This window comes from Aphis gossypii, chromosome 3 (assembly GCF_020184175.1).
Source record: "Aphis gossypii isolate Hap1 chromosome 3, ASM2018417v2, whole genome shotgun sequence".
Lineage (NCBI taxonomy): Eukaryota > Metazoa > Arthropoda > Insecta > Hemiptera > Aphididae > Aphis > Aphis gossypii.
Window position 1 is genome coordinate 31,312,817 of NC_065532.1, and position 14,552 is coordinate 31,327,368.

Consider the following 14,552-nt stretch of genomic DNA (forward strand, 5'->3'; position numbering starts at 1 on the left):
TTCGTTATCGACGTACGCTTTACATGGCACATTCCATTGATGTGTATGTATAATAAAACGTAACTTTTTGAGATTACTACTATTGGAATTCAGCATGCTTTTTAATTAACTTATCACAATCGTGATATTATGATATTTAAATATAATATACTACATGTGTTTCACTCGAGTTGGGCGGGATTACGTTTGTTTTCGTACATGATTATAATATGAAAAACATAAAACATAATATAATTATGTTAGTTAATACTTATTGATTTATTAATGACACATTGCAGTATTTTTTTTGAATGTTTTTTTTTTATATTATATATTTTTAGTGATGTATTATATAGGTAATATTTCAAGTATCTCTAAATCCTTTCTAGTTATTATATTTTAAGATTCACATTTAAATTTAAAGGAATAATGTTTCGAATTATTTTCAGGCTTAATAATGTTTAAAAATATAAATTTCGTGTGATCTAATTCATCAAAAATTTTATAAAAAGAAATGTACAGTTAATTGCGAACTTTTAAATTTATTCACCTTGTTACTGAAAGTTGTTGAACTTACTTATACTTAGAATGTAATGATCTACGCATTTAGAAACTTAAAAACAAAACTTTTGACGTAGTTGTATGACCTGATTTTTTCTCAACACAAATATATCAATGTAAATAATATACGTATGCCAAAAAAATCCAGATGTCTGACAGCGAATGAGTATATCCCAGAATGATTTTGGCAAACATTTATTCATTCAGCTGTTGTAAACAATTGTAAATTAATTGAACAACAGTTGAAAGCTCCAACGCCCGAATCCTTATCGTAATACTATACATTTAACACAGTTATTATGTTATATTATTTTGTGTTTACCATAAATATTTCCTAATTAATATTTTTAAATTATGATATTCTTTAAAGATTTTAAAGTATTGAACTTGTTAATATTTATATTATTTTTATAAAACCAGTAAATAATTAAAATATTTTATACAAACTGTAATAATAATGTATAAGTACTATATTTTTAAAATTAGATAGTAAAAGGATTAAAATTATTTCTTAAAAATATGTACACACTATTTATACTATTTATGCTTATTTAATTTTTTTGTCTATATTTTAATGTTTTTTTTTAAATTTCTATTCGTTTTATGTAAATATGAATACCTGGAGAAATTTTTCTAGTGTAACAGATAGCAACATATTTAAATTCTTTATTTTGTTTTTTTTTTAACGATGTAAATAATACGTCAAATATTTTAAAACTATTCTATTTTATCAAAAACCACTCTCTGATATCTAATATAAATCATCTAACATCAAACAGAGAAATGATAGGTTAAGGAAAAACTTAAATGTACTATTCAAAATAATTTATTCACGAAGTGTAAATCATTTTTATAATAATATGGTCGTAGAGTTTTAAATACTAATGATCTTTATAATTTGAAACAATCGAATTCAGAGTCTATGCCCTATGGTACTATGTGCGTAGTACGTATATTTATATCTTCAGCTATGCGAGTCATTATTTTTTGCATATTGTATCACATTAAGCGTAGGTAGATGTTATAATATAATGTTCGTAAGGTTCATTATCGGATATACATAATATTACAATACGTCAATAATCATACATTTATACGTGCTTTATATTGTTTTAAATTTTTAATTAACAAAATTATGATTATAACAACGGCTACACGACAAAACTGTATCCAAAATATAATAACTACACAGTAAGATATTATACTCGTATGTTTCTCAAACTAGCAGCGTGTCCCTTATATTTAGCGTTTGAACGGCATATTAAATCTAGTTTCATCCGCTCTCACACACATACACAATATAACTATAATATTAAACTTACACTGCAGTATGCATCAAAACCTAGAGGTTAAAGGTCTTGCAAAAAAAAAAAAAAAAAAAATGAAAAATACTATACGCACTCTAAACGTTGTCAGATATTTGGTCCGTGGAAATATCATAATATTATATATTCATAGATTAGGTAGATACTAGGCAGAAATAATATAGAAGTGGAATTGCTTGTAATAATTTGTTACGGTGCGAGTCCATTGCAGCTTCTTTGATGTTCAAACACAGGCCTAGTGAGTGTAATGCATAAATTCTACAAATAATCGAATATTTGGCTGAATAAATAGTATGGAATACGATTCAGCTAAACAGCCGGCAGACATATAGTCGAAGATCAAATGACTGAAAACGTTTTAACCAACAAAGTCAAAAGGATGAAAAGACGAAATTAAATATAAATTATTGATTCTATAAGATATTTTTCCAGATAATTATTTAATGTAATTAAGCTGTAACTGAACCGTTTTGTTATCTTTTATCAGTAGTTTTACCAAAGATCTCCCGTTAGAATTTCTGTAAATATAATTTTAATATACTTTATAGTGAGTAACTTCTGATGTACATTTTGTGTTGAACGACTGTAAAGATACTTTTTCAATTTCGTCACGTATTCACGTGACACAGAGTGGCATCAAAAGTTGGCATCAATTACAAATATCGAATTGAATTTTATATTTTTCTTATCTTTTTATTTTATAGAATCAGGTGAGGGGTTCTTCTAATAATTCAAACTTATGGAGCAACTCAGATTGAGGTAGTTACATCAATCGATATTTACGTACCACCGTATTTCTGTATTTTGTAATGTATATGATTAAAATATAATCCATCAAGTCATATTATCTTGAAAAAAAAATCATTTTTGTAATAATTTTATTTGAGAAATTTCAGATACAAATCGATTACGAATGCGTTTTAATTATATATTAGGTATATTATATATTTATATATGATTCGGAAATATAATTAGTTTAATTTTATATAAAATATAATACTTAAGTTATTCTAGGTGTTTTCATGTAATACGCATTATGTATGGTAGATAACATATTTTTTACTTTTTATATTATCACATTCACATGATAGACGTTAAGGTAATAATATACTTTTTTTTTTAATTTTCAACAAGTTTAACTATAATAATAATTTTATTATATAACGAAATCGACTTGCATAAGAAACGGCAATGTATGAACATAAAATATTCTAATTTGTAATCAGATAAAACATAAAATAACGAAATCATAAACTTTATCTATTTTGACTAACGTTTTGTTTTGATATACATTCACGATGGTGTAATTTGTTTTATTTATTTATGAACAAAACGCCTCCAGGGAGGGACAAATGAATTTGGTATGAAATCATTCATAGTATAAGCATATACATGATAATAATAGTAATAATAATATGACGTATATCAGTGGAAACGACGAGTGATATTAATTTAAACATTAAACAGTAAATAATAATAAAAAAAAAAACATAATATTCGAATTACTGTATACCAGAGGATAATAATTTAATAAAAAATGTATAGGAACGGTAGGAATTATATACTTGCAGCCACACGTATAAATGTCTGCTATTAAAATAAAACCGGTCCAACTGTTAGGTTAGTCGAGTTTTTTTAAATTTTAAATACGGTTTTGTATTTTAAACAATTTATCAAAAATAATGTTCAACTATTCTTGTGTTGTACGCCCTACGAATAAGATTCGAGGTTTGGAACAGCCGTGTACGCAATGACTTTGGTTTAATCGTTTTTTTTTTTTTTTTTTATTGAGACACGGTTGGTCTTCTACTCTCATATTATTAGTGACCGTGTCTCGCTCAATAAAACAAAATCTGTTTTTTATTTTTATTATTTGAATCTAACCACCACATAGCTGAACGTTTTCGATAGTTGTATTATATTTCCCAAGGTCCCGGACGTCTTTTCACTCTATTTAACTTATTTTCGACCACCAAGTCAATGTACAGCTATGCGTGTAAAAATCTATTTCATCGATAAAAATAATTTTTACCACGTTTTAGAATTATTATTATTGTAGTATAATATACTTAAAGAAAATCATTATTTATGGTAGTTATTATGAACAGAATTAATATAAACGTAAATGTGTCAGAGGGAATAAATACAAATTGCCCTCTAAAATCGAGAACAATAAATAATACTCAAAAATTACTTCAAAAAAGAAAAAAACAAAATAATACTTTGTAAGTAGGTATATACCTAAAATGTTTAGCATACATATCCGATTTTTAGTTTAAGGAAATAAAAATTGAAGTACCACTAAATGTCATAATTAAATTAACACAGTATAATTTTTAATATTAATACAAATTTCAACCGGAATTTATAAATTCGTTTAAAGTTGACCTGCATCTCAGCAAAAGACTTTAATTTGATATTGCATTTTATATTAAATTATCGTTATAAAAATAAAAATAAATGCAGTAAAACTACTATAATTTATATTTTTTAAGTATTATTTTCTATGTACTTTAATATCTTTTAAGAAGGATAAATTAAGGCACTGTACGTTAATATGTGGTCGATTAATGTCAAATTCTCTAATGTTACGCTGGATCTAACAAGAAAGCAGGACGTTTCAAATTACAAACTTGTTAAAAAAATTTTTCCAAACAAAAGGAACCCTAACTTATGATATTATACACTTAATATATTATTATACACGGTAATAAATTTATTATTTAACAATTATTTTCATTGTAAATTTATGTTTTTTTTTTCAAGTGTCCCGTGAAGTCAAGTTACAATACAATATTTTTAATTAATTCTTATCGTTATAATTTCGATAGAGATTGGATTTATTATTTATTTATTTATTTTTTAAATTTAAATAACATTTTTTTTTATTGTTATAAATATGTAAGTGGATTAACTACCTAAATAGAAAATTTATACGAGATTTTTTGTTGTTTTGGTCAGAATTTTTTGATACATTTTTTCCGTTAATTTGTGTAGGTACAACCAAATTTATAATTAAATAAATCATCAAGTTATTGTATTATTCAGTATACTTATCGAATAAAATCTATTATATTTCTATATTATTTTACAATCCTAAATAGCTAAATAATATATGACTGATTGTATCAAAATTCTTTTTTTTTTTAAATTTATTATGCTATTTAACTGCCAATATATAATGTAACGTTTCTTCCATCGAAATTTACTTTTTTTTTATAACGATGACTAAATTTTAATCTTATACTCCAAAAAGGATAATTTTTAAGGATTTCGAAATATCAAAAATGTAATATCTAAGCATTAGCGTATTTAAGTAAAATAGTCAAAAGTAGTCGTTTACAAGTATTTTAAAAAGCGGACAAAGTAGTATGAAGAACCTCGTAATATGTCACCACGCTAATCTGTTTATTTAAACTTAAAACACGCATAATAGCAACGCGTTAACACTGATAACTAATTATAAGTACTGGTTTGAATTTCAAATTGCATACGCCGAAATATTTAAGTAAATATTCTGATTTTTTCGGCCGAAAACGTTGATTTAAAAACACAATATTATGGAAAATCAAATATTTGAACGACCACGCGAATTCGCCGGAGATATTATTAAGGCCACCACCGCCGCCGTTGAGTGATAAATCAATCAACGTATATGTATTATTGCGAGGCACTATTCGTCAATCATACACTAAGTACGATACGATCATCGTGGTCGTCACGTAACCCGTTCGAGCTAAAGACGTGACGTTTTCACGTACATTAAACGAATAAATTACAATATATTATTATTAACAATATATGTATATATATATATAATAGTAATAACCCGTAGACCGTATTAGTGTATTTCAGTAGGCAGCAGCAGCAGCAGCAGCAGCAGCAGCCGCGACGGCTAATGTACGCGACGAGGAGGCGGCGTGAATAATATTATATTTTCGTTTTCAACCCAACAGGCCGTGTTACGGTCATCGTAGTCCAGCGGAAAGTTTGCCGAAATAGAACGGAACGGATAGTTGGCCGAGGGGCACCTCCGACGCGTGTAATATATTAATGCGTTGTTGTTGTACAGTCGAATTATTATATTATAGTGTACCTATCTATATAATATGGTAGGTATCATATAATAACACGGTACGACGCGACGGTGCGCGGCACCGGTACGAACCAGTCCGGATATCGTGTTGTGTGCGTACAACATAACTACGTGTATAATATTATGACGATGATGATGATGATGACGGTAATAATAATAATATACGTTCAGCCGAAGCGGTCTTCGTGATGTTGTTCCTCTTTATTTTTTTTTTTTGCGCGATTTTTATTTCTCTTTCTCCGGTCCACTCGACGCTGACCTAGCACAACGTTAAAATTGTTGGCCGTCGACCATCGCCCGAGCACACACTTGCACACACACACACACATCGTCCATAACCTCATTAGTCGTTTTATTATATTATTAAACGCGCGCTCGCGCACGCACGCGATGCAATTTTTCACGGGATGATAATTACGGTGTTTTTTACGATTATTCGTTTTGTTATTTACTCGCGTGGACGTAAAAATATTTCTGCCAGATAAACGCGCGCGCCGTGTTGTCGTCCGTATGATAATTCGACTGGGAGAAAAAAAATAAATAATAATATTACTATACAATAATGTGTAACAATCTAACCAGGCGGTGAGCTCTGTTTGTCAGATGTAAGTATACGAGTATTATATTGTCTTACCACAACAAATCGACCGAATGTCATTCACCTACCTATATTTGTTAATGCGTATTATTGTATTGTAAGTACGATATGAATATTATTAGAACGTCATGGGTCAGAAACGATTTAGAAAATATTGGAAACCATCTGTACGCTGAAACAAGCGCATATACGATTACTATGTGGCGTTTAAAAAGAGGAGGTAAAACGGTCCGTGCTCGGGAACGCGAAAATTGCTAAACACGACCCTGGGTGATAGGCGACCGTCGCCGCATTATAATATTTTATACTTATAACACATTTGCAGTACATAATACAACCGTTACCGTTAAGTGCGTTGAATAATAGTAATATACTATACGTAATACACTGCCATATATACGCACGCGCTTTTTTTACTATATAAGACATGACACATACGATGGTCGAGAAAAAAAACTCGCACCTATTCAGGTGTATACTTAATAATTTATACAATAATATTATTTCTCGTGTGTATACGATGCGCAGCGACGAAACGACAATAAATAATAGTATTATAACTGTAATTGGAGTATACGAATGCAATAATAATTATTATTTATCGTCTTGAACTTCTGCAGCTCATTTAAACTATTGCAGGTGTCGTGTTGAAAACGCGCAATTTATATCATAATATTATTGTAAACTCATACCAGTTACCAGTTCAACGACCGCGAGTATCGTATAATGATATATATTATAATACAATATAAATGTATATAAATTCCCTAAGGTTATGGTTACGTTTTCAAATAAAAATCAATTTTAATCGATCTGTGTGGTGTGTTTTATACTTTTATTATACACTTAGCTATATTACGCTCATTATAGTATTTAAATTATTTTATACCTGCAAATACCTTGAGTTTAAACTCGTTGTTGAATTATGGTACCACATTATTTTTGATTTCTCGCTTAAACAAAATTCAAGTAAATTATAAAAAAATAATATTTAAATATTTGCTGTTTGAAAAAAAAAAATAATTAACGTGAGTTCTAAACACAAAAATTACATTAAATTAATTACTTTTAAATTGGATGTAATAATGCCAAATTTTAAAAATACTCATCACATTTATTTAATAATATATTAAGTTTAAATCTCTTACGCTATACAGTACAAAGTATTTCAATATTTATTTTACTTATAGTGTAAAATTAAAATTTGATGAAAACATTAAAAAAAAATATCGATGCATAGATTATTTTAGTAGCTCTATGTCCCCGTCTTCCCACTTCGGAATTTCGAAAAAAAAATTAAGTCCATTCATTTGTGCTGGTTTATGTTTTTAATCCCGTCGTTTTTGCTCAATCCCTTCCAAAGTTATTCAACTTTCAATGTGGGGGGGGGGGGCTGGAGACATGCCTAGCCGGCCTACCATACAATTTCTAAATCAATTTTTCATCCGTTTGTGCTTTGTTCCTTCCCGAGATATACAATTTTCAAAGTTGGGGGGGGGGTAAATTGTACTTCTAGCTACTCCCTTTTGTACTTGATTTTATTAAATTTATTAAAATAAACACATTCTATAGATAATTTTACAACAAAAAGTATAAGAGCATAAAATTATGTAAATATAATTATTGATATTTAATTATTTTAAACTATCAATGAATTATTTTTGGAGGTAAAAAAAATTAAGTAAAAATTCCACTCTATTCTTACCTTAAAAAAATATTAAAATTTAATTTAATTTTGAAAATTATGCAACACTCGTTACATATCTGAAAAAACTCTCTTAAATAATATTTAAAAATAAAATATATTTTATATACGAGTACACTGTTATTCACACAAATCAGTTACGAAAATTAGTTTGATAAATGTCCTTATATCTATTATTTTGGTTACACGTAATTTCCACTGATGACGTCGAAAATAATTTTTTTACGTTCGAAAGTCATGGGGTTGGGTTTCCAAAATACATATAATGAATTTAAAGTAACACCTTTATAACAATTGCATCGTTAGTGTTGTGCTGTAAGATCATTTGTTGAGTCACAAGTATTTTTTTTATTTACGAAAATCCTGCAAACTGAAAAATATAAAAATAATTTCTAATCCACAAGGGCATGGTTTTTCCGCCAAAATAATGTTTTATGACTATAGAGAGTATAGATAGATCATAGAGGTAAAAATTATTATAGGGACAGTTATCATCAGATTTCATTTTTTTACAAAAGGGAGTAGCTGGGAGTACATTTTAGCCCCCCCAACTTTGAAAGTTGTGTATCTCGAGAAGAGATAAAGCACAAACGACGAGATTAAAAGCACAAACCAGCACAAACGAAGCGCAAATGAATGGCAAATTGATTTCGAATTTGTGTGGTGGGCGGACTAGGCATGTATTCAGCCCCCCCCCCCCCCCACATTGAAAGTTGAATTACTTTGGTAGTGTTTGAGCACAAACGACGGGATAAAAGCACAAACCAGCACAAACGAATGGAGTTAATTTTTTTCGAAATTTCAAAGTGGGAAGACGGGGACATAGAGCTACTAAAATAATCTATGCATCGATATTTTTTTTTAATGTTTTCATCAAATTTTAATTTGAACATGGAGCTTATTTCAGTGTAGGTAATAATACAATACATGTATATAATAACTTAAGTCGTATTGAATACAACTCAATAAATAACATTGAATAAATTATTTTATTATTATTTTTTTTTTTTAATCAAATGTTTTGTTAAAAATTTACTTTAATTAAATAATATTTATAACACTTAGAACTCATCAGGGATTTATACTATTAAGTTACGGTGTAAAACCGTATTAATATTAGGTACTACCTACTTTAATTTGATAATGAATTAATGTTTTTATCTAACTTAATATATAAAGTTTCTTTTTTTTTTTTAGAAAGATTTGGTATAAATTAATTATCAACTAAATGAAAATAAATTGAATATATAACATTTTTGAAACTCATTGTCTACACTCTATTTTGTTTATACTGTTCATTTAATTTTCGAAAATATATACTGAAGTCGATAAACTTCCATCTATTTGCTAGTAAAACACGTATAGGAAGCCATAGGGATTTGCTGCTTCCGATCTTATGGTTTGACCATTCAGGTCTCGTTCACATGCAATCTGTTCACTTGTCTCTAGGGACGTAGTCAGCAGCTTAACTAATGGAAAAGTTTTCACCTTCGTCTACTTCATCGAACCGATAACAACAAAATTGCATCGAATCATGCAAAATAAAATATTCATTAATAATTGCAATCATTTATTTAGGACTTGACTGCTAGTGATTACGAAACTAATATTAATTTATAAATCATAAAATGTCTAACAATTTAATTTGAGATAAATATTATTATTTTGAGATGCATTAAACGTTTTACAGTTTAACAATAATATTATTTAATTATATTAATTGTCAGTCAATGGCCCAAATACCGAGAGTTATCTTTTAAAAATATATATATATATTGAACAAAAAAATACTATTAGCAATTTGCATTACATAAAATAAATGTATTGCTTAACATTTTAATTGTAGAGCTTAAAAATATTAATAACTTTTGACTTTAATTATTTTAACGATGTATTTATAATAATAGGTATAGTGTATATATAAATACATTTATGTGTGAATTATTTTAAATAAGCTATAAAATATACTTATTAATAAATTATTTCTAATTTGGTTTATTTGATTAGAAACAATCAAACATCAAAATTGTAATAATTATTGTTATTTATCATTAAGCTTTTTAAAATTTATTTTTATAAAATATAATATTTTATAATTTTTACAAAAAATTTAATAAACACAAACAAACCGAGCAGTATACATTTTCCAAAATTATTTTTAGATCATATATTATATCTGCACTATAGAAGCTGTTGAAATGTGAAAGGATCGGTTTTGTGTATTTCGTTAAGACTACTTCTGCAAACAATAAGTGATGTTATATTCTGTAGACATATTTTATACGTACGCACACATATTTTATTGTTTGTAATAATGTAAACACAACTATCGCTCGTTAATGTTTTGTCACGTATCCAAAAGCGTTGAAGACTAAACAAAGGCCTCACGGTTTAATTATCCTCGAGCAAAATTCCAGAATCTGCCATCATAACTTCACTGCTTTCCAATTCTGAAGAATGCGAGTTGAAAATAATATCTTATATTATTATATTTTTAATCAATAAAAAAATACACACTAAATATTATATTAAAATATAAATTAATTAAAATTTTGCAGAGTGATAAAAAAGCAAAATAATTATGTTAAAACAGCGAATTTAAACAAAAGTCAAAAGGATTTGAATGGACCTGTAAAACTGTAAGTACTTAAATTATATATGAATCTTTGTGTTTGTCCATTACAGATATAATTACACTATAATATTATTGATAGTATGGTTGATCAATTCAATTAAAATCTGTTTTTTTATAGTATATAAGTCTTAGATTTACAAATAATTTATTATATTATTGTAAGAATGTCTAAATTATTGAAAAATACTAACTACTAATCATTATTTTTCTAATTGTATTTTTTTTTATCTATTAATTCGTTATATTTAATTAATTTTAATTTAATAATTCATAAATAGTATTATTTTTAAGTAGGTTGTTTTTATAAAAGGAACATATCTTTATATATTTTGTACATGTTTTTCTAATATATAATTACAATTTTTATCATAACATTGTGTTATTAGTTGTTTACAATATTGTTATGATTATATACAATTATTCCAAATGCATTCTTGTAGGTAGGTATCTTAAAACAATTAGTATCGATGTTACTTGTGATAAAGATTGATAGTTGATTTTCTTTCTATTTATATAATCTAGTTGTGATATTATTTTTGAAGTGATTATAATTAATATGTACATTATTGAAATTACTTATTTTATATGAAACGCAGATTGTGAAGTACTCGACAAAAAAAAAAAAAGTAATAAAATAAAAATGAATTATTTTGTGATAAAAATTTTCAAAAAATATAAAAAAAAAATAGCGTTATACTCGTATAAGTAATAATAAGCTATGGTTAAGAATACATGATTCATTTAGATAGAGGATCCTACAACTGTTGCTGACAACCTTAGTATCTTAGCTGAGTGCAAGAGTGAAAATCTGACATTCCTTAAACGATGAATGTAATAGTTTAATACGTGTCTTACTATGGTGTGTGCATGTTCATGTTTAAAAGCTATATTGAAAATATAATTTATATACATCATAGTAAATCATAGTAATAAATTAAGGGTGCAGTTTGATGATAGGTCGACAAAGGGTTGATAGTCTGATGAAGAAGAGAATGTGAAGATCCAAGATGAGAAGGAAGAGCAAGTCATGTTAATTATAATATAGCTTAAAATATTATGTTAAGATAAATATATTTAATTAAGTAATTGAAGTAATCATATTATGATTATAATATATTAAATTTATGTCGCTATAATAATTATTTATTTTTAGAAATCAGTAATATTGTAATATTTTAATATTATTTTCATTAAATAAGTTTAATTTAGTTTGATATAAATGACAAAGAAGAATTTAATAAAATAATTGCAAATCAATGATAAAATTTAAATAAAATTAGCTCTAAATACAGGATAATTATTAATATAGTTTTAATATTTTTAAAACCAATTAAAATGAACATTTTATCAAAATAAAAAATATTTTTTTATTGAAAAAAGAAGGAAGTTATATCATTTTTAAACTTATTTTTATACTGATTCGTGATGTTCATTCAACTGGATTTATAAAGATAACATTTAATTAAATAAATGTTTTTGTGAAATTTAAATTACATTAAAATTAAATTTATTCAATAATAGAAAAATAGACCGGTAATACTCGATTTTTTTTTTTTATTTCGATAAATATACATTTCTTTTTGATAAAACACGAATAACCTGTCATATCGTAAAGCAATGATACGTTGTGATAAAAATACAGGATTATAATTTATAATGTAATTATGGATATTTTTATGTTGGACGGTATAATGAGATTTTAATAATCCTGAAGAAAGTACAAAATGCTCACGAGTTCTATCTCTATGACCGATTTTATGATTTTAATTTGTTAAAAAAAAAAATAATGTTATTAACAGGTTTTAGTCAATATATGGTATGATGTTTATTGATCGGTGATCAGTCATCCAATTAATTCACTAACCGGATAATAGGAATTAAAAAATGTGTATTAACATGCATTTTAGATGTGCTTTTCATGACGTGAGCATGTGATTTGTAGTGATTATTATATTAATGTATAATTGTGTAATACTATTTCTCGTGTTTTATAATAATTTATGTTTATTAATTCATAAATAATTGAAAAATTAGGTGGAATATTATACCATCGTTTTATTATGTCATTTTTGATCAAATTATCAAAACACTGTTATATAATATTCTAAGTTTGGATAAATATCATCCAGAGGATTAAAAAAATAAAGTACATAAATCTTAGTTATTTACATATTGATTACACAAAAAATACGAAATACGAACTAGTGTATTGTTTACTCAGATGTCAGTAGCTAATACATATATCGATAAAATATGGAAAAATAGCTTACATAAGCTTTTATATAATTTTGATGCGGTGCATAATGCGTGCACTGCGTGCACGTTGTAAAACGAAATGTATTGATTTTAGTTTATGCGAAAGATTTTCGGTTAGTTACATTCTATACTGCCGATGATACGTATTCCCAAATCACCTCTACTCGTTATTTCACCAATGCCGTACGTCGGGTATTCAATTTTCAAATAAAATGTTTATAATAATAATAATAAATTATTTGGTCAGCAAAATTGAAGTTAAACGCAATAAAGACACGCGGTTGGAAAAATACGTTGTACGAAAATCGAGATAAAGTTTTCACGGGTATTCAACCGAGTTGATGTCGTGGACCAATTCGTGTCCCATCGGGTCCGAACTTTCAGCACGTTCATTATTTTTTGGCCTCGAGTTCAATAATATTTATAGCCCCCTCGGTCCCATCTTAAGATGCTCCCTTCATCAGACATAGAGTTTTTATTATATATTTTCCCTTCCTTTTTCTTTTAACATCCTTTATTCCGTACAGTCTTCGATACATATACTGTACAATATAGCATTTTATTTATTGCTCTCCCAGTTTGGCCTCAATATATTATCATTGGCTGGACCGGTGCGCGGCGGCTGTATAAGGGAGATATAAAACAATTCTAGGTCAACATATCCAGACAAAAATAATTCAATATTAATAGTTAGTTATGAAATGACCACATTAAAATATGATTTTTTTTTTATGTAAGCAACATCAAGTATGAACGGTGAACCACGGTTTAATATAATGTGGTTTATACTTATTTCAGCTAATCTTGAAATAGATTTCATACTATAAAATACATTGTTATATTACTTATAAAACGTATTAATACTTCTTAATCCGTTATATAATATGTCACATGCGTCCATATAATGTAGATTATTTTCGATAAACAAAAAATGATAAAATGGAATAAATATGATTTATTAATTACATCGAACATAATGTAAATATTTAATTCAAGTAATACTTAAAACCGTATGCCCCAACGTTTGACAGGATAATAAATAGCAATATATGACTCAATAAATTAAGCTACAGCATAAATAATAGATTATTAGTTATCTCGAGTACCTATAATATGGTAATACATAAATATGGTAACTTAAAATTATCAACCAATAATAATAATAAAATGTTTAATAGATTTTGAAAGATATTTATTACAATAAAATAGGGGTCATCATAATATTTAGGAAGCTACAGAATACAGATTCATTGGACATTATTATTGATTTTTTTTTAACATTTCTATACATATAAAGATCTTGGAAATTAAAGATTAAACTATTAGTCGGTTTGATGGGCTGGTTCAAAAAGCTTAACAGGCCGACATCGTATGACTGTGCCCAAAGGTCGAGGCTC